This window comes from Apodemus sylvaticus, chromosome 11 (assembly GCF_947179515.1).
Source record: "Apodemus sylvaticus chromosome 11, mApoSyl1.1, whole genome shotgun sequence".
Taxonomy (NCBI): Eukaryota; Metazoa; Chordata; class Mammalia; order Rodentia; family Muridae; genus Apodemus; species Apodemus sylvaticus.
In genome coordinates, this window is record NC_067482.1 from 3767949 (window position 1) to 3794850 (window position 26902).

The following is a 26902-nucleotide window of genomic DNA, read 5'->3' on the forward strand; positions in this document are numbered from 1 at the left end:
TCTTGCAACCAGGACACCCCACTGTAGAACAAAGGGTTTGTAGCTTGCTTCTAAAAGTTCTTGAACTCTGCTGTGGTCTCAGAACCCTCAGGTGGTGACTTACACACATAGAGGGATACTTACTGTGTGACGTGTAATTCGAAAGTTTATATCAGTAATCAAGACCAGAATGAAAAATTATGGTTTTGTCTCAGTCCACATTATCAATGAAAGCAGAAATAGCTGGCAAATGGCTGCCAATGAACCCACTATTTCATGTGACCTTACTGTTATCCAATAAATTCCGACACTGTGAGACAACACAGACATGCCTGTCTGCTCCCGGCATAGTGCTCATGACACTACATCCTTCACCATGTTAACAACTGAATGGGTTTCACTTTCTTACTTCTAACATTACCTTTACAGTAAGCATCCAGACCATGATTCTGCCAGCCCTAAAACGGGGTGACACCTGATTGATACATCCTAGGCAGGGAGCAGGCTGCAGTGCGGAGCTCTGTTACATGAAAACATTTCAATCAGCTTTCCTTATCAGGAAATCAGCTGGAACCTAGTTGCTCCTTACGCTCCCAGCATTTCTCAGAGCATCTAGACAGCAGCCTCACAGGACACAAGGAGACCAATTCCACACAATGGCTTAAAGCTTTCCCTGGTTGGGGTCCCTCCGATGCTCTCTAAGCCATAGTTACAATTCTAAATATTTGTTCCAAATGATGCAGCTCAGACAGGAACTGGTCAGTAACTGGTGGAAGGCAGGAGGGATGAACAAGCAAAATGGTCTCAAGGCGGGAAAGGGAGCAAGCACTCAGTGTCTCTGCTGCAGACAAACTAAGTCAAAAGTGTTAGCATTTAAATGGTCACACCTTGGCTTTGAACTTAACACTCCATTAAGCAGCTGAGGGAACTAACACCTCCATTCATGGCACCTTCACTCTTGTTGAAACCCAAGGAAGAGAAAGGGGAGGAGAAAGAACAGGGAAGGGAGCCAGGAATGTGGTGGTGGCAGAGGCCACAGGAGCTTCCAGTTCTGCCTGCAGCTCTCCTGCAGCTAGGAAACACATCAGTTGTCACTCTATTCCACATTCTGATTTGCACTGTAAATGAGGTGACCTCCTAAGTAGAATGATCAGAACCTCAGCGACAAGGAAAGCACCATTTTTGTCTGTAAACAAAAACGAAAGTAACATTCCTTAGAAGTCATGCTTGAGTTTAGAAATCTCCAGCACTTCATATGCTAATGTTGTGTGTTCATGACATAGGTGTAAAATCGAGAATTAAAGTGTGTTGGAAGGGGGCCCTTGTGGCTACAGGCTTATCATTTTGAAAATGAGATACTAAGGCTCAAAAAATTTGAGTTGCTAAGGCTAGCTAATGGAAACCTGGAGATCAGAATCAAATTTCCTAAATATAAATATCCTAAATAAGCATTTATTTTTATTTTATTATCTTTTTATTACCTCTTTTCCCCCAGGAATATAATAATGGCCCCAAGACTAAGAAGAATACAGAAGCTGTAGTAGATTATACAGCATCCTCTTCAGGTAGGGGATGCTGGTCATCCTTACCACCATATCACCATTAGCAACCCAAGTGACATTTTCCCCTCTAGACGTAGACCTGACCTAATGATTTCACAATTGGGTCTCACTCTTTAGTTTATATAACACTCTATCCTAATTTTAGTCCCACAGAACTTACAGGGATACTGTTCTCTCTCAGCCCATTAGGAAACATGCCTAACTTACAGTCTGTCAAACCATCGCCACGCAATGGAAGTAGGATTTAGTCATGAATTTCCATCTTTTCTGGGTGTTCATCTCTGGTTACATTACTAGGGTGGTGGTGCTGAGAAAGCAAAGGGGTTTGGAGTTTCTCTAAGAAGAGGTCAGTGTTTTAGGAAAGCCACAGGATTTGGGGCTTCACCACACTGTCCTGAAACTATTATTTCTTTTCTACACCATCGAAATGTGACCCTGAAACCTGTAAGGAGCTTAGACTTAGGATCAAAAGAGATGGTGTTCATTTCTGCAACAGAAGACACTTAGATGTGAGGGAGGCAGGGAGGGAGGGAGAAAGGGAGGGAGGGAGGGAGGGAGGGAGGGAGGGAGAGAGGGAAGGAGAGAGAGTCTCTTGGCCACTGCAACTCTTAAAAGTTTTCATTCAGGTAGAAACTTGGTCAGGAAAGCAAGTTCTAAGTAGTTCATAATTTCCCATCATTCCTTGGGATGTTACGATACTTCCCACGTGGACTCATTTTGTTAAATGTTTCTTCAAATATTGGTTGAGTTGGAGTTATTTCTAGTCACACAATTTAGGACTTTTCACGTGACAGCAAATAAGTTCTACTAGCAAAATTTCTAACTGGGAAACGCACAGTCGGACCAGAATCAAAAATTAAGAGGCAGAGGTCCTTTTATTCACACAGCCAGAACTGTTGTCAGTAGACAGACTAACAATCCTTAAGCTTCCTGGGAACACCTAGGAAATCTCTGGTTATGGCTCAAACTGCCTGCACCTTGCAGTAATTCGGTAATTCTGAGACCCTGCTTTGGAGTAAAATGAATTCAGATTATAAACTTGTCTCTCCTGCTTCTACTTTGGACACCCGACAGATGACTTGATCTCTCTAAGCCAGTGGTTCTCTGGGGCTGCATCTCAGATATCCTGCATTTCAAATATTTATATTATGATTCATAACAGTAGAAGAGTTGCAATTGAAAGTAGGAACAAAAATAACGTTATGGTTGGAGTCACCACAACTTGAGGTCGGAGTATTAGGAACATTGAAAACCGCTTGTCTAAGCTGTTCCTTCCTCACAAGTACACTGTTGGTGATAAGACTATGCTCAGGATCCCTGGGACCTGCTTCGTTTTCTCCTGGCATATAATAATTCCCAGTGAGTAGCAGTCACTTGTTCTGAGAACATCTGCACCTTCAGGAGCCATGGGGGAGCGCTCCTCTCCATGGTTCTCCCGGCCCCCTTAGCCACCCCCCTCTCTCTGGGCTGTATGGATTAGCCTCTGGTGCACTTGTAGCTTTTGTAGTGAACAGTTGTCAAGGTAAGTGTCTCTTCCCATGACCCTGAAGGTCCTTCCCGTTACCTTGACTCTACTTTTTCTTTATTAACTGTATCAGTTAAGTCTCAGAAGTTCTGTCATTAGTCAAAGCCAAGAGAAATGACAAACACATTCAAAGAGTTTAAGCCAAAATCAAATGTTCACAGGTTTTCAAACTTCAGTAGATTCAGCATGGTATAGAGATGCACATGAGGCCCGTGGTGAGGCCAGTCAGACCCTAGACACCTGCATACCATGACAGCATGCTCACTGGTGTCGCTCTGTTGGTCAAGTCACAGCAGGACATGACAGATTTTAGCCTTTTTCTTTCAAGAAAGAAAGGTAACACTGGGTCCATGCTTCTGCTGGATAAATCTGTGCACGGGATGCATAGTTTGTTAAGGAGAGTCAAGTATCAGATGGGTGTTTGGACCAAGAGCATGCATCTAGTGGCTTGTACCATCCCACAGTATTGAGTTGTCCCTTACAATGTGTAAAGGCAGTGAGCAAATAGATAAAAGGTGACCGGCAGGGTTGGCCGTCTTTGCCACTTTGAATCCCAAGCGTCTTTAGATTTGACTTTCCTCACCACCCTGAGTTCTTTGCTTTCTCAAATACAACTGCATCCCCAGAGACAGGGCTAAGCTTCGCTCAGCCCGCACACAGCTCAACCTTTTCCCTCCAGGTTGAGTGCGCCTGCTTTGCCCTGGAATGTACCATTATCCTCTGTGCCAGACGCCCTCCCTCAGAGTCTGGCTCCCGGCTGGCCTCCTCTATGAAGAAGCCCAGGTCTGGACTCGCTGACATCTGGCCTTGGAGCCATTTGCTAGTCGCTGGTCCTCTCAGGACTCAACTCAAAGCTCTGCAAGGGCAGAGAGACCTTCCACCTGTGGGCATGGGAAGGAAAGAACTCTGAGGTTTGCCAGTGATCACACAACACTGGGCACACAGCCCTCACTGGGGGCCTAAGACACATCAAACAGCCTTGAAACTCTGTGAGGATCATGGTTAGATGAGGTCATCCAGGTTTCAGGAGATCAGAAGTATTCTCATTCTGCTCTTAGTCATTCAGCCATTCCTGCATCACCAGGACTGCAGACATAAAAGTTTCTCGTAGCCACTAGCTAGCTCTAGCTTGACACATCACAAGATACTTAAAGTGCAATTTATTTTTAATAGAAAAATTGATTCTAGAATGAAACATGAAGCTGCCTTCTTTTTTTTCTTTTTTCTCCTTGTTTTGGCAGTAGACTAACCTTTTAAATAATAGCATTTTTTGCCCTAGAGAGGAGCATAAAAGTTTAAAAGGTTATTTTCCGCATTCCATGTAACCCACACGCTCACCTTTCCTATCTCTTTGCTGGGTCCTTGCTCAGGCTGCCTGTGGCGCTAACTCCCTGAAAATACTGACTCTATTAATGTATGATTTACTTCCCTTTACCTGGCAAAATACAGACTCCATATTTCAAAAGAGATTCAAACTTTTGTAATCCACTGCCTACTCCATGAGACACAATGGGGTGGCATTTTCTCCCTTCAAAACTCAAAAGGGAGCCAGAGAGCACATCTCCCTTGACACACACCCCCGCCCCCCATCCCCCACCCCATCCTCCACCCCCACCCCATCCCCCACCCCCACCCCATCCCCAGAGGAGCTGGTTGCTCAAGTAACCATGGCACGTCCATCCTCTTCATGCCCCTTAAACTTGATATCTGTGGTATTTCCATGCCTGTCTCTCCTCTTCCTGCTGCTAGCTTTAGCCAGCAGAGGCCCTGTCTACTTGGTCCCTTCACAGACTCATGCTGTGAATGCTATGACTTGTCACCCAGGCTCTCCGAGCAAGGCTCCCCACCCTCTCGGGTGCTGGATTGCTGCCTACAATCATCTCACACCCAAGTCTTCCTTCTCAGGTGTCACGCCACTGGCTGGAGCTGGTCTGTCCAACACTAGCTCTCTTCTGGGGTGGGCATCAAGGCCTCCTCGCCTCCACTCAGGAAGGCTCTGAAAGACATCCCAGGCCCACATTTCTGAGTCGCCGCTGTATCTCACATTAGTTTCTCCCCACCCCCACCCTCCACCCCCACCCGCTTCTTCCTCTCAGACTTTCATCGTTCCTAACAAAGCATCAGGATACATGCTTCCATCTCTATCTCTCTCTCTCTCTCTCTCTCTCTCTCTCTCTCTCTCTCTCTCTCTCTCTCTCTCCAGATTTTTTTATTATATGTAAGTACACTGTAGCTGTCTTCAGACAGTCAGAGGGCACCAGATCTCGTTATGAATGGTTTTGAGCCACCTTCAGAAAAGCAGTTGGTGCTCTTAACCACTGAGCCATCTCTCCAGCCCACATGTTTCCATTTCAAAGTGTTTCTGAAGAAAACCACATCATGACACTACAGACCCAATGACAGGAAGTCACATGTATTACTGTTTGGTAAAAATGAGTGAATAAAACATGTAGCAGTTAATAAATAACAACATTACTCTCCCGGTAGTTGATATAGTCAGTATTGGTTGAGTTTGATGACCTAAACATTAAATAGTTAGATGGTACAGGTGTTCCTGATGGTCAAGTACCATGACAGGAAGGTGGACCTCACATACAGCACAGCCAGGCTCTGTATTGGCACCCCATATAGGCACACCTATGCAGGTGAAGACACTGTTTTACCAACTCTACTCATATCTGGGATACAGAATTACAGCTGAAAAAAATCATCTATACCCCTTGCATTTCCTAGGCGGCATCCTATGGGTATCTCAAGATCTTCTGAATGGAATGTCTATGAATGATACTTCACCCTAAAACTAGAAAACCAACTCTAATTCTTATGTTAACAAATACGGGAAGTTGTCAGAGCATCCTGAGAAATAAGTAAGTTTAGTAAACAGAGTGAGCTGTTTTGTAACTGCTAGGAATGGTGAGTCTCTATTAGAGTAAATAATCTACTACCTACTCTGTGAGACATGACGGCGTAGAATTTTCTCCTTTCAAAACTCAAAAGGGAGCCAGAGAGCACATCTTCCCTGACCTCCCATCCCCAGAGTAAAGAACTGGAAAAATCTTGAAATTTGAAGAGAACAGCCAGAACACCTTTGGGAAGAAGAAAGAATATTTGGGGGTTAAAGTAGGCAGACATAGGTCTTAAAACTAAACATGGAAGAAAAGTTTTCCTAATCAGAGTTGTTGGCAAATGTGACTTTAAAATGTGGACACAGAAGAAAAGAAAAATCGGGACGATTCCATGATGGTCTAATGAAAACCCAAGACCTTACATCCATCTTCTTATAAGAACTGCCCTGTCCCCTCTCAGCCTCCAGCACTGATGGCAGATAAATGAGAAGTCTGAGCATTAGCCCCTTACCACAATAAACACTTCTGTGTTTGCTTTAAACTTCCACTACCCTCCTTTATGAGGTAGTCATGTATTGGGTTCCGTAACTCACCAGCGTGATGTCAGAAGAAACAGGCTAAGACAATAGAACCTTAAGGGAGATCTCGAGTCTTATGATAATAAACATTGCTTATGTTTTGGCTAAAAAATGTTTGTTAACTGAAGAGCGAGATAGACATCAAACCAAATAAAGAAGATCAATGGCTGCCCACACTCAGAGACAGTGAGTTTCTGGACTAATATTTTAAAGTGGTCCCAATAAACACCTTCAGCAAAATTGTCAACATACTTTTAGGAAGTAAAAAAATTAGGCTATTCATGAAAATAAAGTATGAGTGATTTGAGGAGATAGATCACTAGGCAAAACACTTACTGTGAAAGTATGAAGACCTGTGTTTATAACCTGGTAATACACAATAATGGGAGGAACACAACAGTGTTTATATCCTCTGATATTATTATTTCATGTATGATATATGATGGCCAAAACAAAAATTATAAGCCCACTTCATTTGATCCTAAATGAATACAGATGATATAAGTCAATTTATAACAAATGTGGAGAGAGATGTAGAAACACGTGGAAACAGGTTTGTGTGCTTGAAGCAAGCATAAGTATGGCCCCTGTAGTGGTAGTATAACACACATGCATAAAACACGTGGTGGTTTGAATGAGAAGAGCCTTTTAGGCTCATATGTTGGCACACTTGTTCCTGAGTTAATGGAACTGTTTGGGAAGGATTAGGGGGGTCTGGCCTTGTGGGAGGAGGTGTGTCACTGGGAATACAGCTTTAAAGATTTGTGCCATTCACAGTACATCCTGCTCTCTCTGCCTAATGTTTGTGGATTAAGATGTGAGCTCTCAGCTGCCACCTTTGTTCTGCCATCATGAACTCAACTCATCTGAAACCTTAAGCTCTACACTAAACGTTTTCTTTCATAAGTTGCCTTTGTCATGGTATTTTATCACAGCAATAGAAAAGTAACAAAGATGATAGAATACCTAACAAAACTACGAAAACTCTACACAAACATCTGGATTTAAAAATGTGACAGATTAATAAAATGGAAATGATACTGGGTATTTTCTTTAACACAATGAGACAAGGTACAAATTAATAATGAGATAATAAGGAAATAGACACTTTTAAAAATAGAGTACAATATTTTTTAAATGTCTACAGGGAAAGAATAAAATTCTGAAACAAAAATATATCATTTGCATAAGATGAAAATATAAAATTAATATTTATGGGACAAAACTAAAGCAGTAAGAAGAGGAAAATATATAGAAATAAAAATGGGTACAGGATAAAGAAACTACAATATACACTTAAAAAAATATACCCACTGATAGGAGTGTAGGTCAGTGGCCAAGTACTTGCCTGACATGCATGAGACCTTAGGTTGCTGAATTCCCAACATGCAACACACACATGCATACACACTCTCACACACATACACTCACGCATACACTCGCACACTTACAAACATTTGCACACTTGCATACTTACAAACACACACATTTACAAACACACTCTCACACACATTCACACACACTCACACATATGCATACCTATACACTCACACTTACACATACACACTTGCACACTCACACACTTGCACACTCACACATTCACATACTTGCATACACTCACACATACATACACACTTACCAGAGGTACATAAACATCCATTGAAGCAGAGATAGCACTTAAAGTAGTGGTCCTGGTTCAACTAGACAGCCAACATTATTAAAACAAAAATAAAACTTCACACTGAATCTTACTCTGTATTTAGAAGTCAACTTAAAATGGACTACTGATTCAAATGTAAAATGTAAAGCTATAAAACTTTTAAGAAACCAATAGAACATTGTTAGGACTCAGGAATAGTCAAAAAAAAATTAGACTTTACACCAGAAGTGCATTCCACAAAGAAAGTAAATTTAACCTGAGCTTTATCAATATTGAAACTTTGCGCAAAGGCTACTACTACACAGATGGAAAGGCAAGCTCCTCTCGGAGAGGAAGAGGTCCAATCACATGCTCAGTAGACGGCAGGAGCTGCCATCAGTGATAAAACACGGTGACCTAAAGCAGCTTCCAGAGGGAAGGTCTTATTTTGGCTTCTGGCTGCAGGGTAAAGCACGGTAACAATCAACAGGCATGGCGCCTGCAGCAGGAAGCGGAGCACCCACATCTCCAAATGCAAAGGAGCAAGCAGGCATGGCGCCTGCAGCAGGAAGCGGAGCACCCACATCTCCAAACGCAAGGAGCAATCAGGCATGGCGCCTGCAGCAGGAAGCGGAGCACCCACATCTCCAAACGCGAAGGAGCAAGCAGGCATGGCGCCTGCAGCAGGAAGCGGAACACCCACGTCTCCAAACGCAAAGGAGCAAGCAGGCATGGCGCCTGCAGCAGGAAGCGGAGCACCCACATCTCCAAACGCAAAGGAGCAAGCAGGTATGGCGCCTGCAGCAGGAAGCGGAGCACCCACATCTCCAAACGCAAAGGAGCAAGCAGGTATGGCGCCTGCAGCAGGAAGCGGAGCACCCACATCTCCAAATGCAAAGGAGCAAGCAGAAGGAGCGAACTGAAGTGACCGGAGGATTTTAAGCTCAAAGCCAGCGCCCAACGACTCCCAGCACAGCTGCACTGGCCAAGCTTCCCCCAACAGCAGCACCAGCTGGGGGCTAAGGTCTGAGTGCCTGAGACTATAGGCCATATACCTCACTTAAACCACTTCAGGTACCTACCACGTGCGAAGTACTGTCAAGACAAAAAGTCATATATGTGTGTGTGTGTGTGTTTGTTTGTGTGTGTCATATATGTGTGTGTGTATATATATATATATATATATGTATATGATACATAGCACACGTAGAAAATAGACAAAAGACATATATAAATATTTCACTGAAGATCTAGACATCAACCCAGTAAGATAGTAAATATCATTTGCCATTTGGTAAATGCAAATTAAAATAATGGTAATATATCACTACTCATCAAATATGAGATATCAATACTGATCAAGACTGGCTACAAGAAAATGTGTAAACCCAAAGTTAGCAGGTACTTTGTTGTTTGTAAGATAATTGGCTATGGTATTCTGACCCGACTTACACGTGGTAAATTTTGTTCTGTTTACTGTAATAACAAGAAGAGGGAGAGAAAGAGCAAGAAAGGAGAGGAAGAGGAGAAGGAAGAGGAAGAGAAGAGTATAGGAACTATTAATACTTTTCAAAGCTAAGACATGGAGGAAAACATAGAACTTGAACACTCGATTGAAATCAGGACATGTTTTCAGGCTTTTCTGGGGCTGCGCTGACCCGGCTGTAAGCCCACCCCACTAGCGGGGCTCTGCGCTGACTCGGATGTAAGCCCACCCCACTCGCAGGGCTCTGCACTGACTGGATGTAAGCCCAGCCCACTAGCGGGGCTATTGGCCTATCTCACCCTGAGCTGTCTGACATTCATTGGTCCCAAGGTGAGTGTTCCTTGGAGAGACTAGCCTGCAGACCCGAGTGTTCAGGCCCATTGACGGTGATGAGCTCTCACTAAATAGACACACTACACATTAGTGCATATCGCAGTCTCATCTGAATAGACTCAAAGGCTCATTGGGCCCACTGCCTCCCAAGCACCCTGAAGAAAAGGGTCCAAAACCGCGCTAAAGGCTTGATGTGAGCTGCCATGTTTTACCACACACAACAGACGTCACTGGCTTCTGTGCGGATGCAGCAGTCTCTGTGCTGGGCTGTTGCCTTCCACTGAGATGGTAGCTTAGCACACTGGTTTTCAGGGATGGGGCAGCTTCCACCCTTTATCATGAAAACAAGAATCTGCTTCAAGATGGCAACTCACCATCCGCAGCATGCTTGATCACGCTTGATCACGCTATGTGAATTCTTTGCATGGTTATAGCTTTCTCTTTTCAGATGCCTAGGAGACCACTCTTTGTCTCAACTATATATATACACATGCATCTGGTATACATACCAATAACTATACATACATACAAGCATCTGCTATACATACCAATAACTATACATACATACAAGCATCTGCTATACATACCAATAACTTTTTCATCTCTCTCCTTTCCTGTCTCTATAGACATCCTAACCTGTGGGCTCTGAACCCGTTCAGAAGTGTCCAATTAAGACTCTTATCTTGAAAGTCTGATTTTTCCCAGATGTTATGGAACACTGTATCCCAACCTAGTACCCCCTCCTTAACACCCATTGTTGAGTGACACGGGGCCAGCGTAGGCGGGTCTCCCCCTGGCATGGGCATTCCGACTGTTCTTGCTAGGATCACACGCTAAGCAGACTCCCAGCCTATGGGTGGACCCACAGACTGAAGCCTACTGGGGTCTTAGAATCTCCTACTCCATGATGTTGGATGAGCACCACTGCTTCATGAATTATTCAGCACCTTCCCGGGCTGTTCCTTAGTGAGCAATGACATAACAGAAGCTGACAACATTGATCTGCAGGGGATTTATAGGGAATCCAAGTTCAAGGCCAGCAAGCAACAGCTCCTGGGAATTTGCCCACGAGTGCACCGGTCCTCAGGGAACACCTCCACCAGGACAGCATTGCAGCCAGACCAGATGGCCCTCAGAACGCTCCTTTTCCTCCCAGAGTTTGGTGGACATAAACATTGTCTCCTGCTGAAAAAAAAGTAATTTAGGCCCCACCTAGCCAGGTCCCCACCCAAAATGAATGGGCGAGATTTTTCAAGCATTTCACAAACATCTGAATTTCTAGATAATTAACAGCTCAATAATCAAATCTCTGAACATAATTTCAGTTGCTTAGTTGCAAGTGAAGAAAGAAAGGCTTTGATACAGCGTATCTTGAATTTTGTATTAGGTTTTGACTAATTAAAAGGGGGAAAAGTATTGGCACTGTATCTAATCCTTCCATTGATCTCCATCAACATTTATTCTGGTATCTGTTATTGTGTAATCATTAAATGTAAAATATTAAACTGGACATTTGACTTTATTGATCACTTTATGGACTAAAGATACAGCGAGTAATTATCTGGCACGACAGACTCATCGACGGGCTGTCACTGGGAGAGCTCAGACTGACAAGCACTTCATTAGTTAGTATTCCAGGTGCTGTTTGTCAATCACTTTGTCTCGCTCTCTTGCTCATCAAAATGGCAGAGCTATCGCTTCCTTCAGGACTCCTCCGCCTGCAGACAAGTGGCGTTCAGTGGAGGCTGGGCGCAGGACAGTGGACACTCAGCCTCCCTCTGGCATCGAGTATCTTATTGTTCCCACGCACGACGCTCTTGCAATAGTCAGCACTTCATCTCTTTAAGCCTCGGTTTCTCCACTTGAAAAATAATCTTATCTGTTTTGAATTCTCACCTGAGTCTCTCCTGGCTATCTCAACATTTCCCTTTTACTCTGGTTGCTGCAGAGCATTGCAGGAGTCTGGAAGGGTGCTGGGGACACCTTGGTGGGCGAGTGTCAGCCCTTGCCCAGCTTCTGAGACTAAAACAATGGGTGGTGACCCTACAAGGGGTTGTATAAGCAAATGTGGACAGTTGTGAAGAATTTGGCAACAGTGAAAAGTTTCTGATGTGCCAAAACTACATTCAGAATCGAATGTGCGCCGAATGAATCTAGCACCGCTCACCTGGGCTGAATAGTGTGACCTTGCTGCAGTCCTGGATCAGAACACACATGGCCCATCCCTAGTGGTGTGGCAAGTGCCCTCCCCACTAAAGAAAGGGTAATACAAATGCATACCGACTCCACACATTTATAGAACAGGGCTCCTCGGGGGCTGGAGAGATGGCTCAGTAGTTAAGAGAAATACTTAGAGGATCCAGATTCAACTCCCAGCACCCAGATGGAGGCTTACAACTGCCTGACCTCAAGTCCCAGGTGATCCAACACCTTTCTCAGCCTCCATGAGTTCAAGACACACATGTGGTGGTACACAGATCTCCATGCAGGCAAAGCACTCAAAACACAGACAAAATAATAAAATGAAATCTTAAATATTTATTTTATCTTTTATCTTTCTATGTGTGTGTGTGTGTGTGTGTGTAGGCGTGAATGTGAATATGCATGTGAGTATGAGTGTGAGTGTGTGTGTGAGAGAGTGTGAGTGTATGTGTGTGTGTGAATGTGTGTGTGTGTCTAAGTATGTATATATGAGTGTGTGTGTCTGAGTGTGTGTGAGTGTGAGTATATGTGTGTATAAGTGTGTGTGAGTGTGTGTGAGTGTGAGTATATGTGAGTATGTGTGTGTGTGTGTTTACATGTCATTCCCATGGAGACCAGAAGAGGGTATTGAATTCCCTGGAGCTGTACTCACGTAAGTACTGGGAACCAAACTCAGGTTCTCTGGAAGAGCAGCAGTTCTTAACCACTAGGGGCTCTCTCCAGACATACCTTTAGTATATCTATAAAAAGTTAAAACTCAAGCCCTCACCTAGAACAGTGCTACAGTTCATAAACATAGCCCTTTATCTATAAATTGGGAACTGTGCATAATCATGCAGGCCCTCTCCCAGAGAAGGGCGGCTCTCTGGGTTTATTACAGGGCCAAGATTTGCTCTGCTGTAGACGCTTTTGTTGATTTACCCTCTTAGCTCAACCACTGGCTAGGTGTGTGACGATGAGGAACTCACTTAATCTTTGTATTTAGAAAAGAACTTCTCTTTGCAAGCATGTGGCAGTATTAGTGTTAGAAAACCATGTGAGTTGGTGCCTGGGCTGTGCCTGCCACACAGCCATGGCACTGCATTCCTGTTGATGCCTGGATAGCTCTTCCTGCCCAGCCTGGAGGCCCAGTTCCTTCCGTATCAGCCACACCCCAATTCCCTGCTAATTTACTACTTGTATTTCCAACTGACATCATGAGTAAGGCTTTCTTTTTGTTTAAAAATATCTACTGTGCTTCTTCTGTCAAAATGGGTTTATTTTCAACTCTGAAGATTTGCTGCCTCTAAGTTCAGCCTTAGCCACATTAGCATGGCCTGGAATCTCCCATTTTAAATCTTTTCCTGGGGCGTAAAATTAATCTTTCCTTAGGCAGTACCTAAAGGGTATATGTATTGAGTGATCCAAAGATCAATTAAACACAGATTGAGCCTCAGAAAATAAACTGTTTCTCCACACACAATGAAGCCATGGAGAAGATAGGAGAATCCAGGAAGAGTGAGTTCAGGTTACCTGGGTATCCAATGGGGGATGGGGAGGATAACCTAGGAAGCTGCTGGGAACCTGATCTGAAAATGTGTATGCACGCGTGTGTGTGTGTGTGTGTGTGTGTGTGTGTGTGTGTGTGTGTGTGTGTGTGAACAGAGCTTCAGCTGACCTCACGCCTTCTTCAGCTTTTGTGAGTTGGAAACACAGCACTCCCATGTCCAGCCCAGGCCTCCCAACCCCCCCACTCCCCATCCCTCACCCCCACCCCTCCACCCCTTTCCACAGCCATGGAAACACCTTGAGCTATGAGATTTCCTCTCATTGAGTTCTTTTCCTCATCCTGGGAAAACCAATTCATGCTTTAGGAGATTGGAAACCAACAAATATTAAATTATACTATATTAAACAGACAAAGAATATTTAAAAATAATGTCTAATTCAAAATAAGAATAAGAAATAAAACTGAACACTAGAATGTAGATGAAATCATAAAATGGTAGTAGTGTTAAAAACTCTAAATTCTTTAACTTATTTGTGACAGAGATAAAACTATTGACTGAAAATGTAAGTTGTTAAAATATATAAGTATTAAGCCAAGTGGTGGTGGTACATGCCTTTAATCCCAGCACTTAGGAGGCAGAGGCAGGCAGATTTCTGAGTTCAAGGCCAGCCTGGTCTACAGAGTGAGTTCCAGGACAGCCAGGGCTACACAGAGAAACCCTGTCTCAAAAAACAAACATAAAAAAAAAACAAAACAAAGTATTAGTATGTCAAGTATATTATATACTCCAGTATATTATATTTAATACATCAGAGTGACAACTAAGAAAAAAGTAAAATGTATAAATTCCAAGCTAATGAATAGAAAAAATAGGAGAGGAATGTCTCAATTGCGCCAAAGGAAGAACTTTTTAAATGTAGAACAGTTTAAAACAGATTATTAAAATAAAGTGTTAAAATGATTATAAATAGGTAAGTGTGCATCGTAAATATGAATGACTTGAATTGCCACTAAAGTTAAATCAACAGACCAGATAAAAAGCAGAGTGTTCCTATACTGCATACAAAGAACACATACAACATAAAGAAACAATAAAAACCAAAAAGGTGAAAAATTGTAACTGAAAGTGGCCATAGCTGTATTAAAGTCAGATGTAACCAAAAATTAGGAAAATAATGAGCATGCTAACAGAGTCCTGAAGGGAGGACTTGGGGGACTAAAAGTTGTTGTAAATGATTTTACCACAAGACATGATGGCAGGTGATGGGAGAGGAAGGAGGGAGGAGACAGGGAGAGAGGAAGGAGGGAGGCAGGAGGGAGGCAGCCATTCCTCTTGAATAGGAATAAGCAAAACAGCTATGCTTACAAACAGCATGGTCATGAAGTGAACATGAAGGAAGGAAGGAGGGAAGGAAGGAAGGAAGGAAGGAAGGAAGGAAGGAAGGAAGGAAGGAAGGAAGGAAGGAAGGAAGAAAGGAAGGAAGGAAGAAAGAAAGGAAGAAAGGAAGAAAGGAAGAAAGGGAGAAAGGGAGAGAAGGGAAGAGAGAAAGAAAGAAAAAGAGAGAGAGATGAAAGAAAAGAGAAAGAAAGAGATAGGAAGAAAGAGAAGGAAAGAAAGAATAACCAAGGTGGAGAAGTAACGCTGAACTAAGAGAACTATATTAAAAATCAGTTTATAATAAATATCCACAAGCCAGACTTAGAGCACAGCACTTCTATACCCTACACTTCAGCTTTATGAGAATAGACCTGCGCAAAGATGTGGAAGCTGTGTGCACTGAAAACTGTAGAGCCCTGGGAGAAAATTAGAGATTAAGCCCCTGGGCGTGGGACAGGGGGAGACAATTATTGTTCACTTGTTAATTTTCTCCAAAATGATGCAGACTCATTGCAACCTCAATCAGAATATTAGCAAGACTTTTTAAAAAGAAATTACAAACTTATTCTTTAATTTCCATGAAAATGTAAAAGGCACACCAGCCAAAGTACGAACACACTTTCAGGTGTGTAAAGGGTGTGGCGACAAACACTGGGGAGGTTGTCCTGGCGTGCGTGTCTCCAAGATCCCAGCATAAACAAAAGCACATTTACAAGATAGCTCAGAAGGCCAGGATTGGGCCAGGTGGCCACAGACCAGGAAGGGTCCTGAAGAGAACATGGGGCACATAGACAAAGGCGGACAGCCATTCTCCTGCGGCGCGCCCTAAAACAAAGCCACCTAACTCATGCCTTGAGCTAGCCCACTGCAACTGGTTCTTAATGCTTGCAACCCTCAGAACTGCCACACAGTCCCTTTGTGCTGTCCAAGCCACTGAACTCAGGATAATTTGTTCTGGCCATGAGCTTGAGAGCCAAGTGATTGAAAAGAGGCAGAGAAACGGCTGGAGGTGACAGACCTTAGAACAGCCTGGACTGTGAAGTTGCACAGCCCCACGGGCACGCGCACAACCCAGAATGCAGTCTTACTCTTTCCATACTATTGATTGGCACAGCTCAGCGTACACCTCAGTAAACAGTCATAAGGCAAGGCGTATATTTTTGTATAATGGATACATAATAGGTAGGCTGACAGGTAACTGCATATGTGTCCCTATATTTCCTTCTGACGTTTTATGCTATAGTTTTAAGTCTTTACTTGAAAGTAATGATTCTGAAGGGGATACTGTAAAACAGTTATTTTCATATTTCCCATAAGAATACAAAATTTACCTAATTAAATATTTTAAATCAATAAATCTCTTAATTTATTATGGCAACAAAAGCATATACTATACCTACCAAGAAATCTATATATCTGAATTATAATATTTTATGAGAAATATATGCATAAATATTCTTATTTAAAGGTGTTAAAGAAGACAAATAAATGGAGAAATACATAATAACAGAAATACAGTGAAAATACCAAATTTTATTTATAAATTTAAATGTATTGTCAAAGAAAGTCTTAACACAGATGAGGAAGGGGCTCACTCCTTACAGAGACTTGCTTGAGGCTGTAGTTATTGTCATACTGCTTTGGGGGGCGGATAGATGAATGGAGCAAAAAGAGAGACCTAGACAGATGTGTGCACATTCAGAAAGTCCACCACGGAAGAGGTGGAGTTGCAAAGTAGTGGAAATGCATTGTTTGATGTACTGGCCAATAAAAGAAATGGAGCAATTGGTTATTTTTAAAGGGAAATAAAAGCAAATCTTTGTAGTTCCATCATTTATTAAAGTTTGGTGATGTGTGTGTGTCTGTGTGTTGTGTGTCTATATCTCTGCATAGTGGTGTGTGTGTGTGTGTATTACCCATGTGTTATGTGTTATGCATGCACTACTGTGTGTTCTGTGCATGTGCATCTCTGCATATGTGGGGTGTGTCTAGGTTGTGTGTATGTCTATGTCTCTGCATGTGATAGGTGCATGTCTGTGTGTGTGTCCTAAGTATATATGCATGTGTCTTGTGTGTGTTGTCTGTGAATGTATCTGTGCACAAGTGTTGTGTGTGTGTGTCTGCATATATTGGGTGTATGTCTCTCTGTGTGTCCTGTGTGGGTTGTGATGCATATGCATATTTGTGTGTGTGTGTGTGTGTGTGTGTGTGTGTCTGTATGCATGCAAAGATGCATACAATATATATTCACATGTGCAAGCTTGGCCCCTTGTCAGGTGCTATGGATCTAGAAATGAGTAAAAAGTCATTTTAGAGCCAGTGAAATGGTTCAGTTTAGTAAGAGTGCTTGCAACACAAACCTGTTGACTGAGTTTCATTTCCAGAACCCAGAGTAGAGGGAGAAAACCAACTCCCCCATATTGTTCTCTGACCTCCACATACATGTGCACACATATACATACACACCACACATACCACATACACATAGCTATGCACCACACCATCACCACCACCACCACCATAACAACAACAATAATAAATATTTTAATGTCTTTTCAGCAAGAATCATGGAGATTAGAGATCTGTGAGCTTTGCAGTGGTCTGAATAGGAATGGCCCTATTGGCTCACATATCTGAATGTTTGGTCACTAGGTAGTAGTGTTGTGTGACATATTAGGAGATGTGGCCTTGCTGGAAGAAGTGTCACTGGGGATGGCTTGGGGGTTTCGAATGCTCCATCCAGCCAGGCCAGTGTCTCTTCCCTTCCTGCTGCCTGTGAATCTGGATGACTGACTTCTCCAACACCCTGTCTGCCTGCATGCCGCCCACCATGCCTCCCATCATGCTGACAATGGTCTGAACCTCAGAACTATAAGCATGCCCCAGCTGCTTTCTTTTATAAGAGTTTCCCTGGTCATGGTGTCTCCTCACAGCAAAGAACACTGAGCAAACAAACAGCAGCTCGATGGTAACAGCAGACAGCCAGAAGCTGCCTGAGCATGCGCTGGAGGTGGGCTTCAGGAGAGCATGATACATTAGGGGTAAGGGGAGGGGCTCGTCTAATGAAGAAAATAAGGGAAGGAAGAGAAATGGAATGACATTGTGATTAAAAGTGAAAATCTGCAGGTGCTGTCCTGTGACCTCACTGGAAAAGGAAGGGTCTCTCCTTTGGTCATCTCCAAAGGTGGGGTCTCCAGGGAACACAGAAGTGAACAGTCCTGCATGGAATTAATAAACAATTGTGCTGTTCTCTCTGTTCTTTCCTGTCTTGTCTGTCCCATCCTGTCTGTCCTGTCTGTCCCGTCCTGTCTGTCCTGTCTGTCCCATCCTGTCTGTCCTGTCCGGTCTATCCTGTCTGTCCTGTCCTGTTTGTCCTGTCTGTCCTGTCCTGTCTGTCCTCTCTGTCCAGTCCTATCTCTCCTGTCTTGTACTCTTCATCCTGCCCTGACCTACCTGTCCTGTCCATCCTGTCCTGTCTATCTTGTCTGTCCTGTCTGTCCTGTCCTGTTGTCTACTCTGTCCTCTACTCTGTGCTGCTCGTTCACTATGTGACTCTTGGGAAGCAGTTATCATGTCGATAGATATGCCATACATCTTCATTGTTCACAGAAACATGAAAAATATCCAATATGACAGCAGCCATCTTTGCCATAGATACTGCTGTGGACATAGATTACAGCAGCCTCCCCTCCCATGAGACCATCATTGGTATATGTAGCTGTCTATGTGTGAGAGAGATGGCAGCCAGCCAGGGAGCAGCTACACCTCTAGTGACAAGTCTGTCTTAGATGCTGTCTGTTGCTATAATAAAAATGTCCCCAAGAGAATCAAATTTAAGGAGGAAAGTTTTGCTTTACCACACGCTTTCGTGAGTCTCAAAGGTGTCCATACTCAGCTGGCTCCATTGATTTGGGTCTGACTAGACAGAACACGGCGGTTTCGTGGGTGCTGTGGCTTCATCATGGTAGAGGACGGGGCTGAAGCCAAGACAAACTGTTACGGGCCATCACTAGTGACTCTACCTCTTAAGAATCCATTCTTCTAGGGATGCAGCAGTGGGCTAGCTCCTGACTAACTTAGTCCTCCTGACCCAATGCACTCCCAAGGTGTCTTCTCAACATTGCTGCATCACAGACTAAAACGTCATACATGAGCTGCAGGGCATTTCATATCCAAATCACAATGGCCTCTCTATGGCTAAAACAACAAAAACAGGTTAAGTACTTGTTAATTTAGTTGTTAAGGTATACCTTCTTTGTCTTTATCTATACCAGTGACTTTATTCACAACCTTTATTGTGGCCCATTTATGAAACTCAAGCCCATTCTATTATTTATAAAAAAAAGTCAAATGTTGCATCAAAACCAAAAATATTTCTTGGTAAAAAAAATTAAGTTTAATAACAAAGAAATTTTATACTATTGAAATAACTATAAATTGACTGATTATCTTAAGATATGGAAAGGAAAACTGGCCTTTAGCCAAGAAATTTCATACCATTTTAGTGTTGAATTTGTTTTTAATGTTTATTTAGCACATTTTTCCCAGATATGGCAGTTTGAAACTCCTGAAGATGAATCTTACCTCCTTTGCCTCCTCTCTCCTCTCCCCTCCTTTCTGGTGCCCTCTGCTCCTCTGTCCTGCTCTGCCCTGCTCTGCCCTGCCCTGTCCTCCTCTCTTCTTTCCTTCCCTCCCCTTCCCTCTCCTCTTCTCTCCCCTCCTCTCTCCTTTCCCCTACCCTTCAATGCCCTCCATTCCCCTGCCCCACCCTTTCTCCCTCCCTTCTTCTCTCTTCTCTTTTTCTTTGTCCTCCTCTTTCCTTCCATCTTTCCTCCTCTCCTCTCTCTTCTCCTCTCCCCTCCCCCTCTCCTCTCCTCTCCTTTCTTCTCCTCTCCTCTCCTTTCCTCTTCTCTCCTCTCCCCTCTCCTCTCTTCTTCGCTGCCCTCCCCTTCCCTTCCCTCTTTCCTCCTCTCCTCTCTCTTCTCCTCTCCCTTCTCCCTCTTTTCTCCTCTCCCCTCCTCTTCCCCTCTCCTCTCCTCCTTTCTTCCCTGCTCTCCCCTTCCCTTTTCTGCCCTCTCTCCTCCCACCTTCTGGTCCCCCCTTTTCCTATCCCCCTCCCCGTCTCCTGTATCTCTCTTTGGACCAGAACAATTTCATCATTAGCACTGCATAGAATTGTCAAAATAAACTGAGCATCGTCAGCACCTTTGAATCCTGTTGCTTGTGTATTCATTGTTGTACATCAAAGGGAACTATTTGAAGGAATACGACATATCATAAAGAATAGCTATTTACAACTGACCATAGGTGTTAAATTTCTCTTTAACTGCTGTTATTCTCCTTTGTTCAAACATTTGCAAATCTAGAGAAGCTTCAATACTCACTATATTTCTAGTGCCAAATCTATAAGTATATTTCTTGTATTAGATTGAAGTTTGCATTCTAGCTAATTTTAAAAGGATTTGCTAAGCTGTTTTATAGTCCAACTAGATTGTCATATACAAGCAGATGTGGTTTATTTTAACAACTATAGCAATGGTACTAATCATAGTGACATCAGTAATTAACATAGTATTCTAATTGTGCCTCATAAACAAATGCTTGCGTATACTCGTCCATCTATCCAGGCATTGATTATTTTTGTTTGTTCATCAGAACTGCATCAGATAAATGCTCAGTTATGAGTTACAATCTCCATTGTCAGTTTAAACTCAGCAATTTTTTCTCAACGATTTTATGGCATCTGACCAAGTATCACAGCAAGATTAGTGCTTTTGCTCTTCACTGTGAACCTCAAACAGAATAATTCCCGCTGAAATCTAGATTCTGAGCCATATTTTACCTGTCTTTGTTTAAACCGCTCTGCATGTGCCTACATAGAAAGTCCAGATGTCTCTCTACATGGTTCTCAGAGATCTCAGGTTGGAACCTCATTCTGGTCTACAATGGCCATGACCAGGTTGAACAGCAGCCTTCAAGGTTGACATCAGCCATGACCAGGACCCCACCCCTCACTTGTTCTCGTCTTTTCTCTAATTCTTACTGTCGAAAGGTAAGATATCATACCTCTGAAACTACTTATTACAATTACACCAAAATGTGGTGCCATATCTGAGTCCCTTCCACTCTACCTGTTTGCCAACGTACGAGACTGAACATCTTAGGTACAGTGATGAAGGAAAGAGAAAGGGAGAGAAAGGAAAGAAAGGGGGAAGGGGACTGAGGAGGGGAAAATAGAAGGAAAAAGAAGGAAGGAAGGAACAAACAAACGAACGAACAAATGAACAAACAAACAAATGAACGAACGAACGAAGGAAGGGAGGGGGGAAAGAGAGGATAGGGAAAGGGGAGGAGAGAAGAGAAGATAGGATAGGAAGATAAAGGGGAGGGACAGAGAGGGGAAAGAAAGAAGAAAGGGGAATGTGGCGAAGTGCAGAAATAAGGAAAGAGAAGACTAGAACGAGAGGAGAGCCCAAACTGGTATTTAGGAGTTGAAAATGACCATATCTGTGATAAAACAACATTTGCTCTATATAACGGCAAATTAAGAATTTAAACAAAAGATGACTAAACTTGGCACAGCGGTAGCATCTATCCAAACTGAAATATACAGAAAATAGACTGCTGGAAAAAGTCAGCAGCCTGATATATACGTGACTGGAGTTCCCAAAGGGAAGAACACAACGCCCAAAGCATGCTACATCAGAAAACAGCACACGTGTATAAAGACAGAACTGCATTTCTTTTCCTCGGGAAATCCTGTTAAAAGAATAAAAAAACAACTGAGAAAAGATATGAGGGAAAAAAAGAATCAAACATAAAAGCTCTGCTCAGCAATTTACAGTAGAAAATGAATGCATGAAGAGATGGTTAGCATCATTAGTGACCATTAGATGGTCATTAGATTAAGGCACACTTTAAAACCACAGCCTTCGGAATAGATAAAAAAAAAAAAGATTGATCCTGCTAAATGTTAATAAAAAACATAGAGAAACAGAGACCCTCTGCCATTGCCAATAGCAATAAAATAGTATAGCCACTTTGGAAAATGGTTTACAGTGTCTTAAAAACAATGCATAAATACAATGATGCAGACACTCTTCTCTAAGATCAATAAAATCATAAATTCAAGTGAAAAATTGGGTACAAGTGTCCACAATATTGTCTACAGTAGATCCAAGCTGCCACAATGGTTTAAGAACAGGTGAAAAGACAAATTAATCAAATGAATGATAAATCCATAGATGGTTTATCACCCACCAGCGATGGGATGAGCCGTTGATTAGCACATCCGGCATTCTGAATACCACCCTAAATGAAAGAAGCCGGACAGTGGAGAAGTGGAGAGTTCAGCACGGCTGCTCCTGTGTACACAGAATTCTACAAAGCACGAAGTGATCTGCAGAGACAGAAAGCAGGTCAGCTGTTGCCTGGGGACCAGCGGTGGGTGGAGGAAGACACAGGGGAAGAAGCAGGAAGTGGGGACACAGACTCCATTGGGGGTGATAGCTGTGCTTGTTACCTTCATTCCGATGACAGAGTCACAAGTGTGTGCAGATGCTAAAAGTTAGCAAATCGTGCACTCCACACATGTACAGCTTATCGTACATCAATGAGAAGGCAGCGGAGCTGGCCAAAATTAAAAGACGGGCAGAAAGAACACAGCAACATGTCAAGAAAACTGCAATAGAAAGAAAATCTGTGCCGGACGCCATGCCTTCCCTGCTGTGATGGCCAGAACCTATGAAATTGTGAACCAAGACACATTTTTCCTAAGTGGCTGAAGTTTTTTCCTCTGTCAGGCAACCATTGTGGCAATTAGGTGACTGCCACGCCCACCTGCCACGCCCACTTGATGCTCTTATTCTCTCAGTCCCCTGAGGCTAAGGGACATGAGTCACTGATCTTTGTCTTTTGGGGTCCCTCAAATACGACCATGCCTTAGCTGGGTGGTTTCTATACTGATAGAAATAGACAAAATGGATCATAAAACATACTTCAGTGGGGCTGGAGAGATGGCTCAGCTGTAAAGAGCACTGGCTGCTCTTCCAGAGGATCGGAGCTCAATTCCTAGCACCCACATGACAGCTCACAATTGTCTGTATTTCTGGGTCCAGGGGATCCAACAGCCTCACACGGACATGAATGCAGACAAGATACCAATGCACTTAAAAAATGAAAATAAAAAATATTTAAAAAAAATATACCCCCAAATGACTTCAAATCCATATTCGCATTTCTGCCTAGCCCCAAATTGCATCTGATCACCATGGGTGGCACTGCTCTCTCTGCCCTTTTCCCAGTTTCTGATAAACAAATAGCGCTCGGAGAAGCATCTTGGGTAAAGATGCTTCAGCTGCAGCTTAGAGAGCTGAGGCTTAGAGCTGCTGCGAGGAGCCCACTTTGGGGGGAGCAGCTTCAGAGCCCACATTATCCTGCAGAAAATCTGCTTGTTTCTTCCAGTTGTTAGACATAGTGAAAACCCACCTGCTCAGCCTGAGCAACTGTTTCAATCAATAATTAAGTAACTTTAAGGTCCCGATCTATACAAACTTATCAATATTTTCACTGAAAAGGAATCAATACAGAGAGAGGGAGGCATCTAACTAAACCCTTTTAATGGCCGTGTTTTGGCTGTGAGACGGAAATGAACTGATCACATGAGTGGCCGATATCGGGCTGCCCGTGATTCTCGCTTTTATAAACATTCCCACCAACCCAGCTTAACAGTCTCCCTGGGCAGTGCATTACCTTGATAAAGTTCTGTTCTCCACACTCTACTCAAGACCAGGCATTCTCTCCTATCGAGTGGAAGAAAGCTGCAGAGTTAATTATTGATAACTATTTTCAGACAGTGTGTTAGTACTTGAATCACTTAATGCTAACACAACTTCATAGAAGAAGAATCATTATTCATCTCCATCTTATACACAAAAGAAAGAGGCTCTGAAATGTTAAATACTCATCCCCAAATCACAATAGCTAGCAAGGGTTAGAGCCACGACATTAACCTACTTCAAATTTCTCTGCCATATTCAACTTAATCATAATATACATGCTAATATCATCCAGTGTGCCCTTCTGGCCACAGTGAGCCCCGTGGCTAATGCCCACCCAGTACAAAGATCCAGGGATGGACGCTGAGCTCCTCATGAGAAAAGATAATCTTGCAGTTCAAGTAATCATCTAGATGCCACTCACTGACTTCTGATTTTGTCAAGCCATCGGTGTTCAGAAAAGTTGCAGAGATCTTACCTTAGTATACACAGAAGACACTGGTTATATAATGGAGCTGGCTTTGCTTCGAAACCTTAACTCAGCTATTTCCTGGCTATATACTTTTGGGTGAATTATTTATTCTCTGTGAGCTTCTGTTTGTAAAGTTTATATTAAAAGTAGTGAATATCGGGTGTGGTGGTACATTCCTTTAATCCCATAACTCGGGAAGCAAAGATAGGCAGATCCCTGAATTCAGGGTTAATCTGTTCTACATAATGATTTCTAGGACAGCCATAGCTACACAGACAAATCTTTTCTCAAAACAAACAAAACAAAAGATTATGTTTTGTGAAGGTCGAATGATACCATTCTGCAGCACCTGTGGCATCATTGGGGGAAGGAGCAAATTCTGTTCTGCAAGTTACTTATAGGAGGCCTGATAGAGAAGTGTCCAAGTCTTCTTAGAGTTGCTAGGGAGAAAAGACCAAAGAAAACACCATTAGTTCAGTATCTGATGAAGACCTGAATTTTTATTGGTTGGATTAGTTTGGGGTTCAGAGGACTGAACCCAGAACGTTGGGCATACTAAGCAACTATTCCACCACTGAATTATATTTCCAATAATCATGAACATCTGCTAAAAAGATGGCACCATAACACTTTACCCTGACATTGTAAAAGAGGCCAATACTCTCCATTAAAACCTTTGTAGAGGAACAGGACTTCAATGAGAGCAGAGCCTCGAGACTCAAACATCTTCTCAGGGCCATCCTCACAGCAGCCCTGCATCCCTACAGCAGCCCTGCATCCCTACAGCAGCCCTGCATCCCTCACAGCAACACCGCATCCCTCACAGCAACACCGCATCCCTCACAGCAACACTGCATCCCTCACAGCAACACCGCATCCCTCACAGCAACACCGCATCCCTCAGAGCAGCCCTGCATCCCTCACAGCAGCCCTGCATCCCTACAGCAGCCCTGCATCCCTACAGCAGCCCTGCATCCCTACAGCAGCCCTGCATCCCTCACAGCAACACCGCATCCCTCACAGCAACACCGCATCCCTCACAACAACACTGCATCCCTCACAGCAACACTGCATCCCTCACAGCAACACTGCATCCCACACAGCAACACTGCATCCCTCACAGCAACACTGCATCCCACACAGCAACACTGCATCCCTCACAACAACACTGCATCCCTCACAGCAGCCCTGCATCCCTCACAGCAGCCCTGCATCCCTACAGCAGCCCTGCATCCCTCACAGCAACACTGCATCCCTCACAGCAACACTGCATCCCACACAGCAACACTGCATCCCTCACAGCAACACTGCATCCCACACAGCAACACTGCATCCCTCACAACACTGCATCCCTCACAGCAGCACTGCATCCCTCACAGCAACACTGCATCCCTCACAGCAACACTGCATCCCTCACAACAAGACTGCATCCCTCACAGCAGCCCTGCATCCCTCACAGCAACACTGCATCCCTCACAGCAGCCCTGCATCCCTACAGCAACACTGCATCCCTCACAGCAGCCCTGCATCCCTCACAGCAGCACTGCATCCCACACAGCAACACTGCATCCCTCACAGCAACACTGCATCCCACACAGCAACACTGCATCCCTCACAACAACACTGCATCCCTCACAGCAGCCCTGCATCCCTCACAGCAGCCCTGCATCCCTACAGCAGCCCTGCATCCCTCACAGCAACACTGCATCCCTCACAGCAACACTGCATCCCACACAGCAACACTGCATCCCTCACAGCAACACTGCATCCCACACAGCAACACTGCATCCCTCACAACACTGCATCCCTCACAGCAGCACTGCATCCCTCACAGCAACACTGCATCCCTCACAGCAACACTGTATCCCTCACAACAAGACTGCATCCCTCACAGCAGCCCTGCATCCCTCACAGCAACACTGCATCCCTCACAGCAGCCCTGCATCCCTACAGCAACACTGCATCCCTCACAGCAGCCCTGCATCCCTCACAGCAGCACTGCATCCCTACAGCAACACTGCATCCCTCACAGCAGCCCTGCATCCCTCACAGCAGCCCTGCATCCCTCACAGCAGCACTGCATCCCTCACAGCAGCACTGCATCCCTCACAGCAACACTGCATCCCTCACAGCAACACTGCATCCCTCACAACAACACTGCATCCCTCACAGCATCCCTGCATCCCTCACAGCAGCCCTGCATCCCTACAGCAGCCCTGCATCCCTCACAGCAACACTGCATCCCTCACAACAACACTGCATCCCTCACAGCAACACTGCATCCCTCACAGCATCCCTGCATCCCACACAGCAACACTGCATCCCTCACAACAACACTGCATCCCTCACAGCAACACTGCATCCCTCACAGCATCCCTGCATCCCTCACAGCCCTGCATCCCTCACAGCAACACTGCATCCCTCACAGCAACACTGCATCCCTCACAACAACACTGCATCCCTCACAGCATCCCTGCATCCCTCACAGCAGCCCTGCATCCCTCACAGCAACACTGCATCCCTCACAACAACACTGCATCCCTCACAACAACACTGCATCCCTCACAGCCCTGCATCCCTCACAGCAACACTGCATCCCTCACAGCAGCCCTGCATCCCTCACAACAACACTGCAT